General features: G+C 40.1%; 1 protein-coding gene across 3 annotated transcripts in view; it reads right to left on the bottom strand.

Annotated features, from left to right (window-relative positions):
- The window catches only part of LOC136860653 (uncharacterized), a 314,102-nt gene extending 290,256 nt beyond the window's left edge, over window positions 1-23,846 (bottom strand). For 2 of the 3 annotated variants that reach the window (XM_067138771.2, XM_068225548.1), the window contains exons 1-2: window positions 23,761-23,846; window positions 22,582-23,092 (exon numbers count right to left, since the gene is read on the bottom strand). The gene's annotated coding sequence lies outside the window, so the exon portion shown is untranslated. The remainder of the gene's footprint in view (window positions 1-22,581; window positions 23,093-23,760) is intronic. The other variant, XM_068225547.1, reaches the window with a different exon arrangement.
- Between the last annotated feature and the right edge of the window lie 1,739 nt (window positions 23,847-25,585).

The following is a 25,585-nucleotide window of genomic DNA, read 5'->3' as shown; positions in this document are numbered from 1 at the left end:
GGGGGTGGGGGTAAAAAATAAAATTCCAGACTTAAAATGGGAGACAGGAGAGCTCAGGATGTGGCAGAGGTTTTAGAGAAGAGTGAACAGTTGGATTGTATAGCAGTAAACATGTCTAAAGCTTTTCACAGAGTATACCATGATACTTATCAAGAAAATGAGAAAATATAGGACTGGATAGGAGGCAGGTGGGTCATCAACAGAACCTCAAAAAGTGGGGAGGGGTATAGGAGAGAGCAGTAAACTGGCACCTTTACATTTTTGTAATTTTTGTGAAAAATATACGAGGAGGATTGAACTTGCAAATTATATAGAGAGAAGGGAACTGTTTAGATGAGTTTAAAATATTGCAGGAGGATCTGGACAAAATACATACAGTATCTGGACTCAGAAAAATGGGATGTAAATTAATGTTGAAAGGAGTCAAGCAGTTAGTTTCAGGAACAAGACATGCAGGATAGTGCATAATTGCTAAATGGTGGGGAGAGAAGGTGAATTTTTAAGATAATGATAGATACTTAGGGGTCACATCATACAGTGGTAAATCTCACTGGGGAAGGCATATATGGTATGTAGTTAATAAAGCATTTAGGTCACTGCACATTGCAATGTGGATATTAAAAGGAACAAGCAGGGGTATAAAAGAGATGGCATATTTAATACTTGTAACGCCTCAACTGGAGTATGCTTTGCAGGTAAGTGAACCTTATCCAGAATTTTTGGTAAAAGAATTGGAGTGGGTACAGAGAAAAACAGGTTAGGTATGTGATGGGGACCACAGAACGACCAGCAGTGTTAACATCATGCTATGGAAACTTGGGAGGGAAAGTTTGACAGAAAGGAGGTTGAGAGCAAGAATGGGGAGGGGGGGTATGTACGTGGCATATACAGGAAAAAGTGCTTGGGAGGATAATGGAAAGAGATTAAAGACTGAAGGTATTTATAGGGGCAGGATCGATCGCGAGTTTAAAATAAGGCTACACCAATGGCATAATAACTGGGGGAAATATTCATTTGTGGGAAGGGGGGGGGGGGGGAATAATGGAACAGCTGAGCAAAGGACATCTTCAATCATTTCCAAAAATATGTGCATTCATTCAAATGTAGAATGAGGTCATGGCAGAAGGAAGCAAGAAAATACCCCATTTGGAAAATAAATTTTCTAATTCTTATCTGTTTACACCATGATTAAATTCTGGTGAAAAGGATCATAGACTTACTGCTTATAACTTTATACACTGACTGACAGAGCAAATGCAACACCAAGGAGGAGTGGTTATAAAGGGATGAAAGTTGGGAAAAAAACAGTCGGCGCGGAGGAATAATTGATGTTTATTTCAAACCGATATGCAGGTTACACAATGCGCACGGCATCGACTCAGTAGGATGTAGGACCACCGCGAGCGGCGATGCACGCAGAAACACGTCGAGGTACAGAGTCAATAAGAGTGCGGATGGTGTCCTGAGGGATGGTTCTCCATTCTCTGTCAACCATTTGCCACAGTTGGTCGTCCGTACGAGGCTGGGGCAGAGTTTGCAAACGGCATCCAATGAGATCCCACACGTGTTCGATTGGTGAGAGATCCGGAGAGTATGCTGGCCACGGAAGCATCTGTACACCTCGTAGAGCCTGTTGGGAGATGCGAGCAGTGTGTGGGCGGGCATTATCCTGCTGAAACAGAGCATTGGGCAGCCCCTGAAGGTACGGGAGTGCCACCGGCCGCAGCACATGCTGCACGTAGCGGTGGGCATTTAACGTGCCTTGAATACGCACTAGAGGTGATGTGGAATCATACGCAATAGCGCCCCAAACCATGATGCCGCGCTGTCTAGCGGTAGGGCGCTCCACAGTTACTGCCGGATTTGACCTTTCTCCACGCCGACGCCACACTCGTCTGCGGTGACTATCACTGACAGAACAGAAGCGTGACTCATCGGAGAACACGACGTTCCGCCATTCCCTCATCCAAGTCGCTCTAGCCTGGCACCATGCCAGGCGTGCACGTCTATGCTGTGGAGTCAATGGTAGTCTTCTGAGCGGACGCCGGGAGTGCAGGCCTCCTTCAACCAATCGACGAGAAATTGTTCTGGTTGATATTGGAACAGCCAGGGTGTCTTACACATGCTGAAGAATGGCGGTTGACGTGGCGTGCGGGGCTGCCACCGCTTAGCGGCGGATGCGCCGATCCTCGCGTGCTGACGTCACTCGGGCTGCGCCTGGACCCCTCGCACGTGCCACATGTCCCTGCACCAACCATCTTCGCCACAGGCGCTGCACCGTGGACACATCCCTATGGGTATCGGCTGCGATTTGACGAAGCGACCAACCTGCCCTTCTCAGCCCGATCACCATACCCCTCGTAAAGTCGTCTGTCTGCTGGAAATGCCTCCGTTGACGGCGGCCTGGCATTCTTAGCTATACACGTGTCCTGTGGCACACAACACGTTCTACAATGACTGTCGGCTGAGAAATCACGGTACGAAGTGGGCCATTCGCCAAGGCCGTGTCCCATTTATCGTTCGCTACGTGCGCAGCACAGCGGCGCATTTCACATCATGAGCATACCTCAGTGACGTCAGTCTACCCTGCAATTGGCATAAAGTTCTGACCACTCCTTCTTGGTGTTGCATTTGCTCTGTCAGTCAGTGTATTTTCAGAACAAACAGTCCCTCAGTATGAAGATGATTAATTTTTATGACATTTTCGGGTCACTTGAGGACTTGCTGAGAATATTTCTGAGCAGTTTCAGCAAACTCCTCATTTTAAAAGGCAGTATGGGCAGAATGGAAAACCATCAGCTGTAAGTCAGGTCAGCAGTGGTAATTTATAGTTGACTACTCTTCGAGCATTCATTTCTCAGCAAAATGCCTATACATGTATTTTATTCATCTTTGGTATAATACATAGTGTATGCATTGCTAATTTCAGGTTCTCATATTTCTGTGGTTCATGGGGCATCAAACTAAGTTTCAGAGAGTTGCTGACAGATTTGATGTTACCATCAGCTCTTTAAACAGGGTGCTCCAAAGAGTTGTTCTATTTTTGAGCAATCTATCTATCTGCCCAAATAATCACCTGGCCTACAGAAGTTGAAAAAACAGACAGTGAACTACATTTCAGAAAAAGAGGGTTTCCAGGTGTTATTGGGGTCATCGATGGCTCTCAAATAAAAACTGACAAACCAGGAAATGACCCGGATTCCTATAAAAATAGGAAAGGCTTTTATTCTATATCACCAAGCTTGATAGCTGCAGTCGCTTAAGAGCGGCCAGTATCGAGTAATCGGGAGATAGTGAGTTCAAACCCCATTGTCGGCAATCCTGAAGATGGTATTCCATGGTTTCCCATTTTCACACCAGGTAAATGCTGGGGCTGTACCTTAATTAAGGCCACAGCCGCTTCCTTCCCATTCCTAGGACTTTCCTATCCCATCGTCGCCATAAGACCTATCTGGGTCGGTACAACGTAAAGCAAATAGAAAAAAATTCTATACCTAAAGGTATTTAGTGTTCCATCCATGTTTAAGTGTCGCTGTATTGGAAGAGAATGGCATCGACATTGTTGTGGAAAGAGCCTTGCCTCAACAGGATATAGGCGACGTTGAGGACGATGCCGATGATAGAGATGCTAAAAGGATTCGGAATGACATTGTCAATACATTAAGAATGTAGACATAATTCATTCCTTATCTCCTCATTATAGTAATCAAGTACCCGCCAAATTACCGATTTGTTTCTCCCGCGTTCCGAACACTTATATTTTAAAGGAAGTAAGCGAGTCAGGAACATATTCACTGTCTTCATATTTTTCTTACCTCTCGTCCTATCATGAACACAATACAAGATCTGGATCCTCTCGTCATACCTGTAAATCACACTGCTGTGTACAACCGCTCCTTCATAATCTGTGTGTCTAGGTCACGGAATTCGCTACCTGTGAACATTAGAGACAATCCTTCTCATCGCAAGTTTAAAGTGGATTGCTGTGAGTATTTGCTGGGTAGATCCCGCTCACTTGCTGGATAATTGTTGAGTGAATGAGGGAATTTAATGAGATGAATGAATGGATTACTGTAGTTACATTATTTAAGTGTTCTTTATTTTGTGTATTTTGAAGTTAAGGATTCTTTTATTATTATTATTATTATTATTATTATTATTACTATTGCTACTATTAGTTTTACTTGTATTCGAAATTATAAGTTATGTAAATATATACTCATCTAGTGGTTAAGTGTAAGAGAAGGCCTTGAGCCCTAATTTCGCCACCAATAAAGGCATTATCTATCTATCATTCTCTTCTTCTTGTTTACTAGCCATTCTCTTTCACTGCGCTTTCTTTTTATTTCTTTGTTAGGCTCACATGGCTTAATGCCACTACAAGATTGTAGGAGTTCTTGCTCTGGGTGCATATTGTTATAAACTTCTACACTTCTGAATCATAACAGTAGTAATTACACGATGGAAAACTGCACTCGTTAGTTCTGGGGATGTAGGCATAAAATTATAGCCTATCAATTCTACCAACATAAAGAGTTCAAAATGACTTCAATGAGTTCAGATTACGATGTTAATTTGACTATGACAATGACTAATTTTGTTTCCGTGCTCAACATTATACAGCAGATGATAAGTTTTGAAAACAAAATCTACATTGGTAAAAGATATGTTCTGTAACAGAAATAATGATGAAAATGAGCAGTTCTGTAACCCAAACGGAGTTTACATGCTTCCATGAACAGTAAAAATAATAAGTTTCAACTCTGATTATTACATAAATGTTGTAGCTGGCCTTGTGATGGAGTCTGTAAAACGTAACTCAATTTCCCAAAAACTGTCCGATGATCAGTTCTGATACTGGACCACTCATTTGCTTTAGAACAACTCATGTACAGTAATTGCCAGAGCTTCTGATATGGGCTGCTAAAATTTCTTACTCATATCCAGGAGTCAATCAATCAATCAATCAATCCTTACTCTACTTAAACCGCAGTGGTACGTATAAGTTAGGAAATATGTTTAGAAGGGTTATAGGGAGGTACATCCAGGGAAACGGGATGGTCCAGGGAGCGGTGATAAGGGTACAGGGATCTGGAAGTCAACACCGTGGGGCCGGCTATTAATAGATATACAGTTACCCGATATTGTGACAGAAGCTGAATCATGGCTGAGAAATGATGTAATGGATGCAGAAATTCTCTCACGGAACTGGAGCGAGTATTGTAGAGATAGGATAGGAATGGTAGGAGAGGGTGTATTCATTCTGGTGAAAGAAGAATTTGTAAGCTACGAAAAACTTAAAGATGACAAACATGAAATTCTAGGTGTACGGCTCATCTCTAAAGATAATAAGCAACTTTATGTCTTTGAAGTGTGCAGACCAGGAAAGAGTAGCGCTGATGCCGATTCGGAATTATTTGGCAACATAATCAGCTATGTGGGAAACGACATGGAAAGGAACGTGATTGTAGCGGGTGATCTCAATTTACAACACCAGGAGTAGAAATGGTGATAAGACAGGCGCTGCCGGAACAGACAGGTCCATCTAGTATTAATTGAACAAATATTCTTAAGATCCCTCCCAAAGACCAAGCAACACATCAACGGGAACAATTTTCACACCAGACTGTATCAAGTGTCTAGGAGTTTCTTCTCAATTAAGCAGCAGCCTAAAACTATGAAACAGCTTAATATTGTACTCTTGTCAATTCCTTGACGTTACATGAGACCCAAAGTCAAGACGCTAACAGTTTCATTCACAATGTTCTTGACCAGTCTACCTACAACAATCGACTTTTAAATCTCCACTTGTGCATGACAACACATTTAAATATTAGTTACGTCAAGAACATGAAAATGAAAATCGTGGGTCAAATAAGCCCCAGTTTTAATATCACCCTTTCTCAAGACTTATGATTTAAAAAAGAAGATCCGTTTCATTTTATTTTTATTTTTGAACATTTTAAGTTAACCAGAATAGAACTGCCAAATTAAAACACATTTAATTTAAATTTATATTTTCAATCTTGACCAACCTACAAGCAACAATCAGTTCAAATCTCCACTTATTGTTGACGACACATCCTGTCACCAGACACGGTACGTCAAGAACTTAATATGATATAGGGGTCATATAAACCCCGATATCCAATCCTCTTTACCGAAAAGAAGATCCATTTTAGTTTTGGACATTTTTCATATTCGATAGATTAGGACCAAAAAAAAAAAAAAACTTAACTGTATTAACTTATGTTTGTATATATTGTATATAATGTATATACTGTATATAGTGCATATATTGGTATGTTTATATTGGTTAAAAAGGTCCCAAACCTTGACCTAAAGGTTGTTTTAGGCTGAAGATGCCCAAAATAATGGGTGAAAAATGTACCTGACCAAATAAGTCTACATAAAATCATGTAGATAATAACCACATTAAACGTGGAAAGTATTGAATAGGATTTAAGTCAATAATTTATTAATCTATTTGATACAAAATAATATTTCAACAATCATTTTTTTTTAAACTGCGCTCCAGCTCGAAAGTCTAAGATGTAAGATAAAAAAAGACTTCGTCCAGTGGAGCGTTATCTAGAAAAGTGCCCATAACACTGGCAGCATTTCCTCGCTGGATAGCAAGTCCTATCCGCTGTCTCAGGAATTCTGTTGAAGAGGTGTCTCCAGTGATTGCTGTTAGTCGTTTGCCAATATCTGAAATCAGACTTTTAGCTTCTTGACACCACGTCCCCATCGTTTCGACTGCGAATACCACGAAGATGTAGTTGTCCGTTATTGCTTTGTATTTCGCCCTTTTATTGCGCACAGCCATTTCTGCAGCGGAACCAGCAGCCTTGCCAGTGTGAGGCAAATGCGAATAGGTGGTTTTTTTTTAATTAAATTATCCTTGATATCTATGCCTGATCTCAATTTACCAAATATCAATTGGAAAGGTAATGCGAACGACAAGAAGCATGACAAACAAAAAAAGTTAATATGGGAAAGACCTGATTCAGAAAGTGATGGAACCAACTAGGGGGATGAATATTCTGGACGTGGTGCTGGTAAAACCAGATGATTTCTACAGAGAAACCAAAGTAATAGATGGTATTAGTGATCACGAAGCTGTTTTTGTCGTAGTTAAAAATAAATGTGAAACTAAGGTCTTAAAGGTAGGACTTTTAGGCAGTACCATATGGCTGAGAAAACAGGCATGAGGGAGTTTTAAAAAAGTAACTTTTAGGCAGTACCATATGGCTGAGAAAACAGGCATGAGGGAGTTTTAAAAAAGTAACTATGATCGGTGGAAAACAGTAAATAAACATTTAAACAGACTCCGGGATGGGTTTAAAGCAATTGTTGAGGAATGTGAAAATAGGTTTGTACCTTTAAAGGTGGTAAGAAATGGCAAAGACCCAATATATTATAATGGAGAAGTAAAGAGACTAACGAGGGAACATCGGCAATAGTTAAGTCTCTGATGGCGATGAAACTTGGAAAACACATTGAGGTACACGTAAAAAAGATATCATCAATTTTGGGTGCTGACATTCATTACGGCATTTACTAAGAGGCCCAAAAGTTGCGACATTTCAAGTTCCGCACGAACAGCGATGAATACCTGCTGGCCAATACTAAGCCAGAACACTGCCTGCCTAATGCCACACCTCTGCACATCCTCCCCTACCCCCTCGTCACAAGATGGAAGGCTGCATCAGCCGTCGCTCCTCCAAGGACACAGTAGATTTTGTCAACAACAAGATTTCAGGGAAGTTCTTTTAATACTAGTAAGACAGCAATCAGCTTCAGGGATTCTGAATTAATTGAATTCAATAAACACTTTTATAAAATTAAAACAAACAACATTCGCCTTGGAAGGAGCAAATGAAGAGAACATCCTTGTAAAATATAGAACAGTGACAAAGGAAAGTTATTTTTCACAAACATTTTTATTAGTAGACAAGCAGAATATCATATATCATACTGAAAAGTGCTGGAAACAAAACATTTTATAACATCTGTTACAATAAATATATATTGTTTTAAAATAGGCTAAAATAATTAAATCCACTTCCCTCCCATTTCACCACCCCATTCAACCATCCACATTGATTTTAATTTATTTCAATTTTTCAAATTCACATAGATTTCAAATAAAATAAGGTACTTATTTATTAAGATGTTCTTAAGAAGATAAATACTTTGTAATTTCACTTAAGTGTTGTAATACAGCTGAAGATGTTCCAAATGGAATGAAACATGTACTGTATATGATTGATTATTTTGCAATGTAAATATAAGTATCAAAAAGGTGGAAATTTACTGTTATTGATTCATTGTAAATGGGATTTGATACGGGAAATGAAGCTAATTTCTTGCAAACATACTGCTTAGTCGAGCAGTTCGTCTCCTTTCTCCCAAGTCTTCCCAGCCTAAACTTGGCAACATTTTTGTAACGCTACTCTTTTGTCGGAAATCACCCAGAACAAATCGAGCTGCTGTTCTTTGGATTTTTTCCAGTTCTTGAATTTTAAAAATTCTAGTGAGGGACTAGTTGGGGTCTTACTAGAGACTTATATGCCCTCTCCTTTACATTCTTACTACAACCCCTAAATACCCTCATAAACATGTGCAGAGATCTGTACCCTTTGTTTACAATCCTGAATATGTATAGCTATGCTGGCTGACGGATATTCGTGAGATCAGCTCCTCAGTCAAAGTGAATTAGCAGGTGTTATTTCCTAGTAATATATATCAAACGTTGCGTTAAAGTGTGCAAACATAATCTGAACGTGTTTCAAGTAAAAGTGTCTCCCCTATGTGGCCATATTTTTATCAATTAAAATATTCCACTGTGAAACATGATGACCAGGAGCAACACGCGCAACAGCAAGGAAGCGAATGGTAGTGCCAACCTCGTGGAAGAGACCATCACGAGGATCCTGAATGAGACTGCCAGCTCGGGTAAGTTTCTGGACAGAATTACAGGGGCAATATTGGAGCGAGTGACCACACTTGTCGTAAAGGAACTGGAGAAATCTCTCCAGTTCAACACTGAACTTGTAGCAGATTTAAAGAATAAACTTGAGTGTCGGGACAAGAAAATCCCTGCACTTAGGGAAGAATTTGAAGCTAGAAGTGCCTCTCACGAACAACATAGTAGGAGAAATAATCTTAGAATTTTGGGAGTGCAGGAGAGCTCACAAGAAAATACCGACTAACTTGCCACAAACCTCTTCAGAGATATAGGGGTGAATATAAATATCAATGATATGGACAGAGGTCACCGTGTTGGGCCTAAATCAGCAGGGTAAACTCAGCCTATCATTGGCAAGTTTACTCATGTTACCATCCGCGAAGATCTCACGTCCACTAGATTCTTCATACTGAAGACCGCCATACACAGTTTCCACGTAAGCAACTGTTGGACTGCAGACGGTGATATCATCATTAAGAAACCTGATGGGTGGCAAAGTGCGTACTAACCAGCTGTGTGACTTACCGAAGGATGGAGATAGCTACTAAACGGACAATTCACTTGACTGTTCTGATCTTTCATTTCATTTCTCATATTTCACTTTATTTAAATACCACCTTAGTGTAACTTAATAAGATTAGCCCACTGTAGTTAGATTATTCATTCACTTAATTATTAATTTTTCATAAGGTGGCTGCAAAAACTAATGGGTCACTCTCCTCTGACAGTAGCGGATATTCCTCCCCAGTCACAATCCCTTTCAAGGTCTCAGTCTCCCCTCCACTCTCCACAAACAGAACACGACCTTGTGACAACTGTCCACTGACCTCTCCTGGAATTACCCCCTTCCTTCTCTCACAACTAGAAACCTGCCCCAAGCTTAAGTTTCCTCTTTCCCTAAAGGTCTCAATATAGCTCATCTAAATGTACATTCATTGTCTGCCCATTTCCACAAACTTAAAGAACTTGCTCCGGACATATTTGATGTTTGCCTTCTCACTGAAACCCCACTTCATGATCTGATCCCTTCGCAGACTTTCAACATATCTGGCTACCGTTTACTCTGGAACGACAGAGCAGGAAAGAGGGGAGGAGGTGTGGCAGCGATAATCAAAACCAGTTTAAAGCCTAGGATAACTGCATGTTCAGATAGCGAATACAATAGACGACCCGAGTTCCTGCTTTTGGAAGTAACTGTAGCCCATCAGAAATATGCTGCCTGTGTGATGTACAAGCCACCTGCGATTGGACATTTGGAGGACGTAGAGAATGCAGTGTTATACGTACTTCTGCAATACCAACATGTAATTGTCATGGTTGACTAACACGCACACTGGAAACAACAATGCTGAATGTCGGCAACTTATAAACACGACTATGTCTTGCGATATGAGCATTTTGCAAACACTCCCTACACACCACACCCTCACGTCATACACGACAATAGACTTAATAATTGTCAAGAATACAAACAAAGTACTAAAACAAGGACATATCTGTACCAGGAATTTCAGCTCGTGACCTAATATACGTGTCCTACTCCTTAAAGACCCGATAGACAAAACCAAGGACTATTACATTCAGAGATCTCTCCAAAATTGATTACAGTATGTTTACTGAAGACGCACTAGATGTTCCATGGCACCATATACTGACAGTTGATGACATTGACATTAAACATACCGGTATTCAAAGAATATCTGACAGCGCTCTATGATCGACATGCCCTGCCGAAAACAGTACGGGTAACACAAGCCCCAGCACTGTGGCTAAACCTGGAGCTAAAGGAGTTAATGGCAAGACGAGATGCCGCACACAGAAAGTTTAAGCGACAACCGACACAAGACAATTTTGACGCATTTAAACAGCTACAAAATCAAAATAAAACATTGCAGGCAGTATGTAACGCTAGAATTAGACGTGCACATTCCCTATCAAAACAAAATACTAGACTTAGCAAATGCTGGGACTGTACCTTAATTAAGGACGCGTTTTGCCATGTAAGAAGATTGCACAACTTATTGATAACATGCTCAGCAAGAGGAAGTTTAGTGTAATATTGGGAAATGGCACTAGCAGTGAGAAAACTCTAAACAATGGTCTTCCTCAAGGTTCTGTATTAGCTCCTCTGCTTTTCAACCTGTACATAGCTAATATACCTAAAACTAGCTGAAGGAAATTTGGATATGCTGATGATTGGGCTCTGGAAGTACAAGATAAATTCATGGAAAACACTGACAGCTGATCTTACCACCTTTGGACAGTACTTTCGCAAATGGAGATTACAACCAAAGCCAAATAAAACTGAAGTTACATGTTTTCACCTTAGCAACAAAATGGCCAATCATGAACTCAAGGTTCAGTTTGAAAACACTTGTCTTGCCCACAACAAACATCCACAATATCTATGGATTACCCTTGACAAAACTCTGTCCTTCAAGAAAAATCTTCAGAAAACGGCTGCTAAGTTACGATCAAGGAACAACATCTTACAGAAGCTGTGTGGAACAACCTGGGGATCATTAGCATCTACTCTATGGTCTTCAGTTCACGGTCTTGCGTACTCTGCTGCAGAATACAGCTCATCAATATGGCTGAACAGCAGTCACACCAAATTAATTGACACTCAGCTGAATCACACTATGCGTATTATATCAGGGACAACTAGATCTACTCCCACTTTCTGGCTACCTGTTCTATCTCATATTCCACCACCTCACCTCCGTCAGGAAAATGTTCTCCTATGAGATCATAAGAAAATAACTAACAACAGTCAGTTGCCAATCCATGAAGACAACTTATCAACAGGCTACAATTTAGACATCCACCTGTTAGAACAGCCAGAAACCTAGCAGACATTAACTTTAATCTGCTTCAGGCCTGGAAGCAAGTATGGATATCCGGTGCTCCATCAGAATATCACAATCTACCATGGCTGAAAAACAAACCAGAGGGTTTTTATCTTCCACGGAAGACCTGGACAACCATCAGCAGGATTCGCACTTGCCATGGCATATGCGCTGACTCCCTCCATAAATGGGGAATACTTAAATTGGCAGCGTGCAGTTGTGGTGCTGTGAAGCAAACAGTTCGGCACATTGTGGTGCAGTATCCTCTCACCACCTACCAGGGAAACCCTAGAGACTTTTTTCTGTTCTCACCTCTGTGTGTTGACCATGTAAATAACTTGAACCTGTAAATACTTCAAACTGTAAATATTATGTATTACTACTGTATTTATATATAATGTGATGTGTTAGCCATATGCTAAATAAAATAGTCTATTCCTTTTCCCATTTTCACACCAGTCAAATGCTGTGGCTGTACCTTAATTAAGGCCATGGCCGCTTCCTTCCCACTCCTAGTCCTTTCCTATCCCATTGTCGCCAGAAATTTAGTCCCGCAGGAGGTCTTTTACGTGCCAGTAAATCTACCGACACAAGGCTGACATATTTCAGAACCTTCAAATACCACCAGACTGAACCAGGATCAAACCTGCCAAGTTGGGGTCAGAAGGCCAGCGCCTCAACCGTCTGAGCCACTCAGCCCGGCTGCAAAATGACTAATCGGCGACATGTTACATTAGGATCTGATAGGAGTACAATTAATGAAACACTACTGGTCAACAGCTGACAAAGATTATATATGCATCAATTACAGATGAGACCAAGTGTGTTCATGGCTAGGGCAGGACTTTTTCATTTAACCATTCATTTGTAAAGAACTGGTTCAGACTTGCCACTGTTTCAGTAATTCTATACTAAGACATGGGAACTTAAGGTTTTCACAAAAATTATTCATTCTGAAAGACCAAAAACACCAGTGACTACTGAAGTTCAGAGGTAAGAGAAGCCCTGCTTCCTGCGCAATCTTTTAAAAAAGTCCCTATAAACCTATATGCCGAATACTTTCCTCCTCCCACACAAAAAACAAATTCCCCTGATTATACCAGACTCATTTGCGAAATGATTGATTTGACAAAAGACAGTTCAGGTTTAGGAAAGGTCATTCCAGTGAGGCTCAACCTGTGGGATTCCAGCAAGATATAACAGATATTTTAGATGCAGGTCAAATGGACTTTATTGCTATTGACCTAACAAAGGCTTTTGGTAAGGAAGATCATAGGAGACTGCTGACCAAAATGAGATCTATAGGACTAGACAAAAGGGTGTCTGAATGGGTGGCTAAATCTCTACAAAAGTTCCAGGATCCAAAAGCACAGGCGAGAACGGCTCCATGGCTATAGGCCGTGCATCTGTGTGTGACGGCATGGGTGACAGCATTGAGAGGTCGAGATTTACAGTAATGGCAGATAATCTGAAAGGAAACTGATGACCTGATATCTTTTGGCTGTTTGACACAATGTACAAATATAATATAGATCAAACCTAGCAAATCAAAGGGCCACTAGATTGGGTAAAAGTTTAATAACTTGTTTGTAACAAAGAGGTTTACAGCGCAGCTAATATGATGTAACAAGACCATGACCATGGCTAGTGACAAGAACATGACAGAATATGAAATACATCCAGCTAGTGACCAAACCATTAGTGTAGATTGGTTAAGCCCAGCTAATGACAAGACCATTGATCAGGATTCTTTAGGTCGGCCTATGGACAAGACCATTGGGCTGGGGGCAAGCAAAGGGATCTGGGGGCGTAAGCCCCCAAGTAAGGGCCACGAGGCAGCCAGCAGACATCTAGCATCCCCTGTGACAGGTCCACTGTAATCCACGGAAAACCACTGATAGTGACCGGTTAGATTGTGAGCACCAAAAACCACTGATAGTCACAGGGTTAGGTTAGGTTTGGTGCGACAGAATTTCTAATAGACCAACTGTTGTCACTGAAACCACTATCGGTGACAATGACTGAATGCAATAAACACAAATATTGCATCAATTATTGGTCTATCAATGTTCCATCCAGTAGATACTCTAGGAACGCTAAAAGAAATCTCTCTCTCTCTCTAAAACAGCAACTAATAAACAATCATGGGCAGGATGTCCAACCTCACCAATAGTATGTTCTGGACTATTTCTATTTTTAAATTCGTCATCTACTATTTTGCAATTTTTGTTGAATATTTATGTGACTAAAATGAAGGTGGATAAGTTACATGGTCTCCATTTAATAGGAGGAAAGTTTCGTGGCAATGAAACTCAATTTGGGCTTTATGTACTTCTATAATTTTTCACAGCTAAGCTGAAAGCAATTCAGTCACATAGGTACGACAGTGACATCTTTCATGGTGAATACGAATTACTGTACAATTCCATCTGTCTTAATAGTAATGTACTAAGTATTCATTTAGGCTAGACTTAAAAATCTGTACCTGTCAAGTGACATGTTAGCTTAGTGGTAAAGCTAACGGACTACGAGATTGGTGGTTCAATGTGATGAATTTCATTTTGATTCTGTATAGACAGGCTATAATAAACAAGTATAAATGGTTCACCTAGTCAATACATATATTTATTTACAACTAGCTGATGTACCCGTGCCTCTCTACGGAATTCTACATTGTATACAGAAGTCTGGGTTAGGTAGTGTACACATTGTGAGCAAGATTGTATTAAATTGCATAGCTCTTAACGTTACCCCAGTCACCAAATGCTTTTCCTCATATGAAGACCGGGTTAAGGAATTTTCATTGTAACGGTAAGTCCGCTTGCCTACCATCAGTCACAATCACGTTGGGCAGTTTTCATTATAATGGCAGACACTCACTCACCACCTGCCTTTTTACATCCTCAGAGAGACATGAACATAGGTCATGACAATGACGTCGGTAGGAATGGCGCGTTTAAAAGCAATGCTTTCATATGAAATACTCGATCAAACGAAAAACCACACATTTTCTCACTTTTAACGAACAGTACTACGCTGCTGATCTAACAGTCCAAAGTTTCAGAGCTGGAATGACCAATTCGCAGACAGCCGTGACCCATGAACACTCTTCGTCTTTTCTTCGACGGGGAGGGGTGTGTCAAATAGTGGAAATTCCTGGGAGTACCCAATGAGTCGGAAAAATCTCAATTCACTTACTGGCGGTGGAGAAAACTATCTGACTTGGAGGAAAATTTTCCTCCAAGCCAGACGAGAAACCTCCTCTTCACTGCTAATTTGGAATAAAATGAATGTAGAATTTAATAAAAGTGAAGACGAAGAAGCTTTTCTTAAGAAACGGCTCTTTTCAGGGTTGAATACTGAGCTATTTAATTAATGTGGTGCTATAATTTGAAATAGGCCTAATTTGTAATTCTAGACAGGTCATGCTACTACTAAGTGAGCCTTGCTCATTCAGAACAGCACGCCAGAGAAGGGATCGAATAGCTGGAATACTATGATGAACCAGTATGTTACGTACCAGCAGTATCAGGAAATGTATGAACCAGAGGAATGGCATGCTAAAGAAGAAAGTTTTCTAACCCCCAGCCATTTCCCGCCAATATTGTCAGGCTGTTAAACTCGGTACACAGCAGTAATCCCATCTATCGGAGCTGAGTGGCAGCATACGAGACAAAAAGAACATCACAACAAACAATGGTCAATGTAATGTTATCGTTGATCAATGTTATGCGCTTTCGATATTGTAGGCCTTCACAATTAGTTTTCTTCCAACTCTGAAATACCACTCTTATAGTCAGTACGGTAAAACTGAATAAAACATAAATTATTGGAAATTTTAATCTCTATAACTTTCGTCATGTAGGTAGTACTTTTTGATAGTACCAATAACATAGGTTTTTAAAAATTCTCTGAAATACCACTCTTATAGTCAGTACGGTAAAACTGAATAAAACATAAATTATTGGAAATTTTAATCTCTATAACTTTCGTCATGTAGGTAGTACTTTTTGATAGTACCAATAACATAGGTTTTTAAAAATTAAATTTTAAGTGCCTTCCCCTAAACTATTTCATCCAGAGTGAATAAAATTGTTTATAGCTTAGACTGTAGTTTCTTATTCCCTGACTCTATATACCGCCTTACATTAAATTCCATTAACCCATTTTCTCATAGCTCGGCGTTGATATGGACTAAGTAACAAAAATACAAATTCATGAATATCTGTGTTATCATAGCCAGTACGGTAAAAATGTATAACACATAAATGATCAGAAATTTAATTCTATATAACTTTAGTTATGTAGTATTTATCGACAGGACCACTAATAATATAAATATTTGAGAATTAAATTTCATTCCATTTCACTCAGCGTGAATAAAATGTTTTATAGCCTAGATTGTAGTGGCTCATCCCCCGACTTTGCATACCGATTTTCATTAAATTCTCTTCTGCCGTTTTCTCGTGATGTGTGTACATACATACATACAGACAGACAGACAGAAATTACAGAAAAGTAAAAAGTGCATTTCCTTGTTACCGGTACCGTGGACACAACTGATACAGAAATACCATTCTTTTCAAATTCTGAGCAATCTACAAACAAAACTTATTTTATATATATATATAGATTTACGTTTGCAAAAACATCAGAAAAGGTGCACAGTACATGTTTCAGCCTCAGCTGCTTTCACGTGTCAAAAACAAAACTTAAAATTATGAAACTTAACATGTTATAAATAAAATTTACATTCTTGTAAAAACCTAGGAATAAAAATTAATTAAAACATTAGAGATGAAAGGGTCATCTCTTATTATATGAATGTAAAACAATATTTTGGTCTACAAAAATCATTCATCTTGATAGATGTATCGCGAGATAATTTCTAAGGTAACAATCTTATTCATTAAAAATTTTTGTTTCATGTAATATACTGGCAGCCTAAACTTTCTGAAGTACAGTATGTCAAATGTAATGGCAGCCAAGTATGTGTGTAGGAATTTGAACTGCCGTCAAACAACCTTAGGATATGCCACCGGAGTTCAAAAGATCAAAGATCATTGCTTCCTTGAAAATGAAACCTGGAAAACCGCCCAACGTTCCCAAAAGCTATAGACCCATAGCATTATTAAGCTCAACCTACAAGCTACAGGAAAGGCTGATCTACAACATACCGGGCGAGTTGGCCATGCGCTTAGGGGCATGCAGCTGTGAGCTTGCATCCGGGAGATAGTGAGTTCGAATTCCACTGTCGGCAGCCCTGAAGATGGTTTTCTGTGGTTTCCCATTTTCACACCAGGAAAATGCTGGGGCTGTACCTTAATTAAAGCCACGGCCGCTTCCTTCCCACTCCTAGGCCTTTCCTGCCCTTTCGTCGCCATAAGACCTATCTGTGTCGTTGCGACGTAAAACCAATTTTTTTTTTTTTTTAAATCTACAACAGATTCAGTCCAGTCATCTTCAAGATCCTCCCTGCGGAACAAGATAGCTTTAGACCGGAACGAAGTTGTGAAGACCAGGTACTAGCTCTGACGACATTCACTGAAGACAGATTTGAAGAGAAGCTAAAGACCGGTGCAGTGTTCATAGATCTCATGGTTGCTTTTGACACTGTATGCAGGGACGGCTTATTGTATAAACTCCGGAAAACCATAGGGCGTAAAAATACTACAAATCTTATCAACGGCATGCTTTCAGATAGAATAATTCAAGTAGTCATGAACAATACCTTGAGCAAACCAAAAAGGCCAAATAATGGACTCCCGCAAGATTTCATATTAGCCCCTTTGTTATTCGGTGTATCTCGCAGACATCGCAGAAACTGTATCAAGACAATTTGCCTATGCCGGAGATATTTGCATAGCCACGCAACACAAAACATTCCACAGCCTTGAGGACACGCAAACGAAAGATCTCTGCTTACTGACAAATTTCTTTCAAAAGTGGCGCCTGCCACCTAGCACGTCCAAAACAGAAACATCTTGCTTTTAACTGAGTACATATTGGCTCATACCATGTAGAAAGTGACTCTCCATGACAGCATTTTACTGTACAACCCAAACCCAAAATATCTCGGTGTAACACTGGATCGGACACTGTCATAAACATCTCTCCAACCTTGCAGCCAAACTAAGTACCAAGAAACATCTTATCTAAGCTATCTGGCAGCACATAGGGATCCACAGCGGCAACTTTAAGTACTTCTGCCTTAAGTCTGGTTTATACAACAGCTGAATACTGCTCTTCTCGCTGGCTGAATAGCGCCCACACTAAGAAAACTGACACCGTCCTGAATCAGACAATGCGGATTATCAGCAGTGTCATCAAAACAACCCCACTGCACTGGCTTCCAGTCCTTAGCAACATCCTTCCTCCAGGGGCCTGTTCCACGAACAAACTTTGCAACTTTTCACATTGCACTTTGCACTTTTCAGTTCAGATTTTGTTCCACCATCACTTTTCAGATTTAGCTTGCAAAGTGAAAAGTGAAAAGTTAGGAATCTTTTGACTTTTCAAGCCTGTTATGTTCCTCCATTGGTACAGAAATGCAAAGTGCAAAGAAATGAAGTGAAAAGTTTTCATAAATCTTGCAAAGAGATGATTCCTTTTTCATATGTTAATTAACAAGTATGTACACTAGTTTCTCAGCGTAGAATGTGGTTTAGTGAAATAAACATGTTACGACATGAGCTTTTGTTAGCATCAAGCGAGGACAGTGATGAAGAACCCAATAAGAGAACGTACAAAGACAGGATTAATTTTCATAACCTCGCTTCGACATAATTTTGCGAGTGATTTTGTATACCCCAACACAGGCTGATTATATTCTTGAAATGATTGGTCATTTATTGAAACATGCAACAAAAAGAAGTCAATTCCTGTCCGAAAAAGAACAAATTCTTATATGCTTATATACATTGGTTAGTAAATGGTGCCCAGCTGCACAGTGTAGCAGCAATGCATGGGACATCAAAATCAATTATTTGCACAACTGTTATCAAAGTCGTAGATGTTATAGTAAATGTAATATTTCCTAACAGTACGTTGGCCTGATAATCCACTTAATATAGCGACAGGATTTCTAATGAAGGGTGAATTTCCTTCTGTGTGTGGATGTGTTGACGGTAGCCTACTCACGTTAACATTGATGTGTGTCATCATTTAAGAGGTTATCTTTAAAGTTGTCAAAAAAGGATGTCACGTTTCTCCTTGACAACTTCCAGCACAGCCAGCTTCTTGTAATAACCTTTCTTTCCCATGATAAAAACTTTAACGGTACGGCAATTATACCGCCAAGTTCGCCGCGAAAAGTAAAGCATTAAAATCATAGAGTATTAGGCCTATACAGTTTGCTTATGGAATAAACTTGATTGGATCACTCATTCGCAAAGACTTTTTACTTTGCGAAGAAATTGAAAAGTACAAGCTAGTTCATGGTGGAACAGAAAGAATTTGCACTTTGCAAGAATTGAAAAGTGAAAAGTTGCAAAGTTCGTTCGTGGAACAGACCCCAGATCTATGCCACATGAACAATCTTGTCCGAGAAGCAAGTAAAATACAGGCCAACAAATCACTTCCAACTCATCAAGACATCCAAAGAATCGCTTCAACCTGACTGAAATCCAGACAACCTCCTCTGTTACTGGCTCGAAAACTGATGAAAGAAAACCACTGTGGACTGTGAATTTGGAATGAAGAATGGACTACTAAGGCCCCCGACAAATAGAGATTGATCTTTGACCCTACACAGCCCCCCGGCCGGATTTCATCTCCCGCAGATTGTATGGGTCCCACTAAACAGAGTGCGCACTGGACATGGAAGAAGCGGCTCTGGGATGCATTGTTGGGGCCTGCGACCATCTCCAAGCTGTGACTGTGGTGAAGAACTCCAGACAATGCGACACAACCTTCAGATGCCCACATAGAGCCTTCCGTGTAACTATAGACGATCTCCTGACAGCTTCAACAACGGCTGCAACAATTGGACATCCTAGTTTATTTTTCATTTGTTAATTTATGTATTTACTTACATTCTACATAATTTTTGTATTTCTTCTTTCTATTTTTCTGTATTGTACATCTCTCTCTCTCTCTCTCTCTCTCGATTTGTACTTTATGTTTTACTTTGACTTTTTATATTTATTCCGTTTTGTAAATTATTTGTTGCTTTTACATGGTACTCAATTTGTGCGTGGCTTAACTTGTACCATAAGCTAAACAAATAATGACATTTGTATTATAAAATAACCTAGCATTAGTGTTATTGGTCTTTAACCCGCCGTTGGTCGAGCCTAACGGACGAACGCGGATGGTCGAGAGTGAGCGAGACACTCACCTGTCATCCTTGGTGAGGTTTTCTTAACTTTTGTAGACTATTTTAACTTTGTTATTTTGGGGGAAGTTATCATTTTTATTACACAACTTTTAAGCCACAGACCTCTTTATATTTTTTAACGTCGCACCAACACAGATAGGTCTTATAGATGTTGATTCCCATAGGGAATCTGAAATATTTGTCCCGAATGAGTAAATTTATAACACCAATATAAATGGTCCATTATTGGACATTATAAATTTTCCAGCTAACTCATTCCTGGTTGCCAGCGTTTCGCCCTCGTGTGCTAGGTTGGGCTCATCAGTTGGTACCTAGCCCACCTACCAAGACGCTGGCTAGTGCATACTGTGGAGGCCACTGCGTAGGCAACTTGGAGCCACCGGCAGTGTCAATGCACTATGAGAGACTTGTCTCTTTACCAAAAAATTTTAATGCCATTTATATTGGTATTATAAATTTACTCATTCGGGACAATTATTTCAGATTCCCTGTGGGAATCAACATCTATATCAACTGATAGCCAAGCAGCCATCAATTTTTTGCTAAAGAGACAAAGTCTCTCATAGTGCATTGGCACTGCCGGTGGCTCCAAATAGCCTACGCAGTGGCCTCCACAGTATACACTAGCCAGCGTCTTGGTAGGTGTGCTAGGTACCAACTGATGAACCCAACCTAGCACACGAGAGCGAAACGCTGGCAACCAGGAATGAGTTAGCTAGAAAATTTATAATGTCCAATAACGGACCATTTATATTGGTATTACAGATAGGTCCTACAGCGACAATGGGATAGGAAAGGCATAGGAGTGGGAAGGAAATGGACATGACCTTAATTAAGGTACAACTGCAGCATTTGCCTGGTGTGAACATGGGAAACCACAGAAATACATCTGCAGGGCTGCCAACAATGGGGCTCGAATCCACTATCTCCTGGATGCAAGCTCACAGCTGCCCACCCCTTACCGCATGGCCAACCCGGTAATACTGCCAACTGAATGGAAATTAAATCTGAATTGAATCGATAATATGATCGATCAATATGAATTTTCTAAACCTAGGCCAACAACTGTGTCATACACACACTATAAAACATTATATAACATTTCTCAATGCGAATCTTGTTCCTAGCATGAATTATATAGTTTGGCTTTGCTGTGTAAACAACAACAGTACTAGTATGTAAAGTGTATGCCAGATGTTGCACAGCGATGCATAAGCGATTCATAGTTTGTGTTTCAAAGGTTGCCAATACGAATCTCGAAGATACCCGAGGTTGATCGATTCAACACTAGGGTGACCATGTATCGCTAAGAGGTGCGCATACTATACTGTGCTCCTTTTCTGATGTTTCTGCAAAAGTAAATTGTAAATAAATCTAAATGTATTAACTAGGTGGGCCATTTATTCTTGTTTATTATATTGGTGGCTCAAATCGACCCAATGGCCAGGAATTTATAAAAGATAAATTAAATGCGTCTAAGATGAAAATATATAAAATGTAAATGAATGTGACTTTTTATAATCTGCTTTACGTCACACCAATATAGGTCTTATGACAACAATGGATTAGGACAAGGCTAGGAGTGGGAACGGAAAGACCATGACCTTAAGATACATCCCCAGCATTTGCCTGCTGTAAAAATGGGAAACCACAGAAAACCATCTTCAGGATGCCGGCAGGGGGGTTCAAACCCATTAACTACCGAACGCAAGCTGATTGTTACATGAACCAAACCACACAGCCACTTGCTCGGTAAATGGATGTAAAATAGGATAAGAAGACAGGTGGAGTGAAGATGGCAGGAGGAGAGTAAAGAGAAGAGTTAGAGTAGGTAAAGCATTACCTAATCCTGTAACCTTTACCAGGGGGATCAACCAGGGCAGGGTTACTTAGTTTTGTTTGTATACGAGTAAAGAACTGAAATCAGAGATAAGGCTTTTTGCAGATGATGTTATACTGTATACAACAGTAAACAAGACACAGGATTGTGAGCGACTACAAAAAGACCTTGACAATGTTATGAAATGGACAGCAGACAATGGTATGAAAGTAAATGGGATGAAAAGTCAGGTTGTCAGTTTCACAAAGAGGAAAAGTCCTCTCGTGATGGGAATCTGCCACCTGGGCGACAGCCCTACCTGCAGATCAATGATGATTTGAGGATAACTTATGAATAAGCTACCCAACACATTCTCCTAACAAAAGGTTAACATTAACAAAAAGTTAATGACATACTTCCTCTCTAGTAGTATAGCATGGAAGCAAATAATAATCCAGCTGCATTAGTTGTCAGTTGCATAAGTAGTGACTCACAAGTATGAAGGATGAGTTTTCCACCTAATCAATACTTTATAGGTAGTGACTCATAAAAAAACAGCATCTGTACAACTGATCTACCAAATACGTTACATCTTTCTTACCTCAACATATATGATATACTGGCATCATCAAATTTACAGATGTTGGAACGTCATCTAGTTCACGGGATGTCTTGTTATGCTGGTTATCTTCAATTAGGAAGTTAACTGGCTGAGAAGCAACGACTTTCTTGTGTTTATTCTTCATGTCCACACACAGAAGTGCCTAGGTGATGATTATTAGTACTATGCTGTTTGATACTACTATTAATACTGCAAAAGTTCAGCTTTAAGTAATATACCTGTTCGACAAGAACAATTACCGAGGATGAGCCAGCACATACATTGTGCACAAATGCCATTTATTGTAGATGTCGTTATTAAGTCTGACAGTTCAAAAAATGCTTAAAATTTCAAGATATCCATTGTTTATAAATAATGTCGCACTATGAAAAACTTGCTGTTACACATTTAAAATAACGGGAATTTCTGTGAACTTCGGAAAAAATGAAAGTCTCATTTTTAAGTTTCCACAGTGTTTGCCGCAGTATGCGTTAATAGGCACCATCCCATTCTGAAACCGAAAGGAAACAGATATGAATTAGAATGACAACGATCTAGCATCTTAAAATAAACACTGATCTACTCGCAAAGCGTCGTCACAAAGTCTTAGACAATAAAAAAATTCTCAACCATTCATAGCAATCTCTTCAATTTTTTAAAATAGGTGACAGGAAAGAAAGCAATCAGCAACTTCCAAAGCAGATTTGAACAGACAACACAAAACGTACACAGAAGCCCCAAATTGTATGTTTTGTACACACATACGTACAGAGACAGTTTATTTTATGCCACCAGACATTACAGAGGTGTATTGTGGCGTTTAAGTTTGGCATCTGCTTGCAATCATACTAGTCAAGGAATTTTTTGTGCAAAAGTTGTGATATTATTACGTGAAATACCAGCATTAAATCTATACAGTATAGCATTCAACAACAGCGGAAAAGTACCAAAATCACATGCTGTATAATAGCTAAATGCGTCAGGGCTCGTATAACATAATACAGAAGACATATTCGTCTTATTTCGATATTTTTCCCTCGAGTCACACGGTGCGATTGCGAAATCTCAAGCGCCATCCTTAATACGACTATAACAAACTGATAACTTCACCATAAAACTGTATTCTACATCGATTTCCGGTACCCAGCGCATATCCAGCAATCAAGCGGCTATTCTCACCTGTGTGTTTTGGAGGGATGATGTTACACCCCAACCCAGGCATACACACCCCACTAGAAAGTAAACATGGCTGATTGGCTGCACAGTAGTGATGGGTCGTTCATGAACGAACTGACTCTTTTGAACGACTCATTGGAGAGAGCTAGCTCAGAGCTAGCTCTCTCAATGAGAGTCGACTCTTGTAAGAGCTAGCTCCCTCCTTGCTCCTTGAGAGCTAGCACGAGCCGACTCTTTTATCAACAGCTAGTCGTTCAATTACGAGTCGACTCTTGTATGAGCTAGCTCCCTCCTTGCTCCCTGAGAGCTAGCACGAGCCGACTCTTTTATCAGCAGCGACTCCAAGAAAGAGCTAGCTCGTCACATCGACTCTCGTTCATTTCTAGCCAATGCCATGCCTCAGATAATCACGTGACGTACTGAAGCAGCTTTCTTTTTTATAGGCTGCCCAGTGTAGCCTCTTCCCGCATTCAGTCAGTGCTCTGAGTGCAGTGGTTGTGGGCTGTTTGTTAGGTACGTTTTTGTGCCATAGTTCTGGCAACTTGCAACGTAACGAAACAATGAAATGAAATAAACAACATGTTATTGAGCAATACTTACCTGTTCACTTCCTGTATGCACTCATAATCTATGAAGGATTTAGGGCCAAGTATAGATCCAGTAGCTTAGGAGCAAATAAACGACACGAAGTTCGGGTTAACTAACCTCAACTAAGCACGAACAAACAGTCGCTATCCAGAATACTGAATATACCACTCGGCAAGTAGAAACGGCGTAGTTTTATTCTGTCTGAAATAATTAAGAAATACTCTGATAAATCCTCATCTGTTTCTTAAATGAGTTCGTAGTTATGAATTAACATATTGCCAAAATCTTTCGGTTTTACGGTACAGTGGATAAAATAATATACCGTAGTTTTAAATCGAATTAAGGCAAATAGAAAATAACACTAGTTTTGGCTTTAAAATATAGGCTAAATAACTCATACCAACGTGTATATCGCAGTACATTTTCAAATAATTATTTATTGACGTGTAAGAAGTCCGACTCCTTAGCTGGATGGTCAGCATTGAGGCCCTCGCTGCAGAGGGTCCCGGATTCGATTCTCGGCCAAGTCGAGAATGTAATTCTTCTGGCTCGGGAACTGGGTATTTGTGTTTGTCCCAACACTTTCCTCTTCATATTCAGACAACACACCACAATACCAACCACCATAGAAACACGCAATATTGATTACATCCCTCCGCATAAGGTTAGCGTCAGGAAGGACATCCGGTCATAAAACAGGGCCAGCCGGGCTGAGTGACTCAAACGGTTGAGGCGCTGGCCTACTGACACCAACTTGGCAGGTTCGATCCTGGCTCAGTCCGGTGGTATTTGAAGGTGCTCAAATACGTCAGCCTTGTGTCGGTAGATTTACTGTCACGTAAAAGAACCCCTGCGGGGCTAAATTCTGGCACCTCGGCGTCTCCGAAAACCGTAAATGTAGTTGGTGGGACGTAAAGCCAGTAACATTATTACTTATTATAAAACAGGGCCAAATCCACATTTGCGGAACAGTTCGCACCCGCGAACCCACAAGTGTGGGAAAAGTGGTCGAAGCGGAAGAAGAAGAAGAAGAAGAAGAAGTAAGTTTAGATAGTGTAAGGAATGCCAATATATTGAACATATACGACTCATACGGTTTAATCGTTCTTGAAAAAAAAAAATAGAAGAGAGTGTGACCATACTGTACACGAAAAATAGGCAAAATGCTATGCGTACTGTAGTATACTTGGTTATATGTACATTTGTGCTGATAGTAGTTTCCATTATTTTCGTTAAAGAT

Source organism: Anabrus simplex, chromosome 1, assembly GCF_040414725.1.
Source record: "Anabrus simplex isolate iqAnaSimp1 chromosome 1, ASM4041472v1, whole genome shotgun sequence".
NCBI lineage: Eukaryota > Metazoa > Arthropoda > Insecta > Orthoptera > Tettigoniidae > Anabrus > Anabrus simplex.
This window is presented reverse-complemented; position numbering and strand designations above follow the sequence as displayed.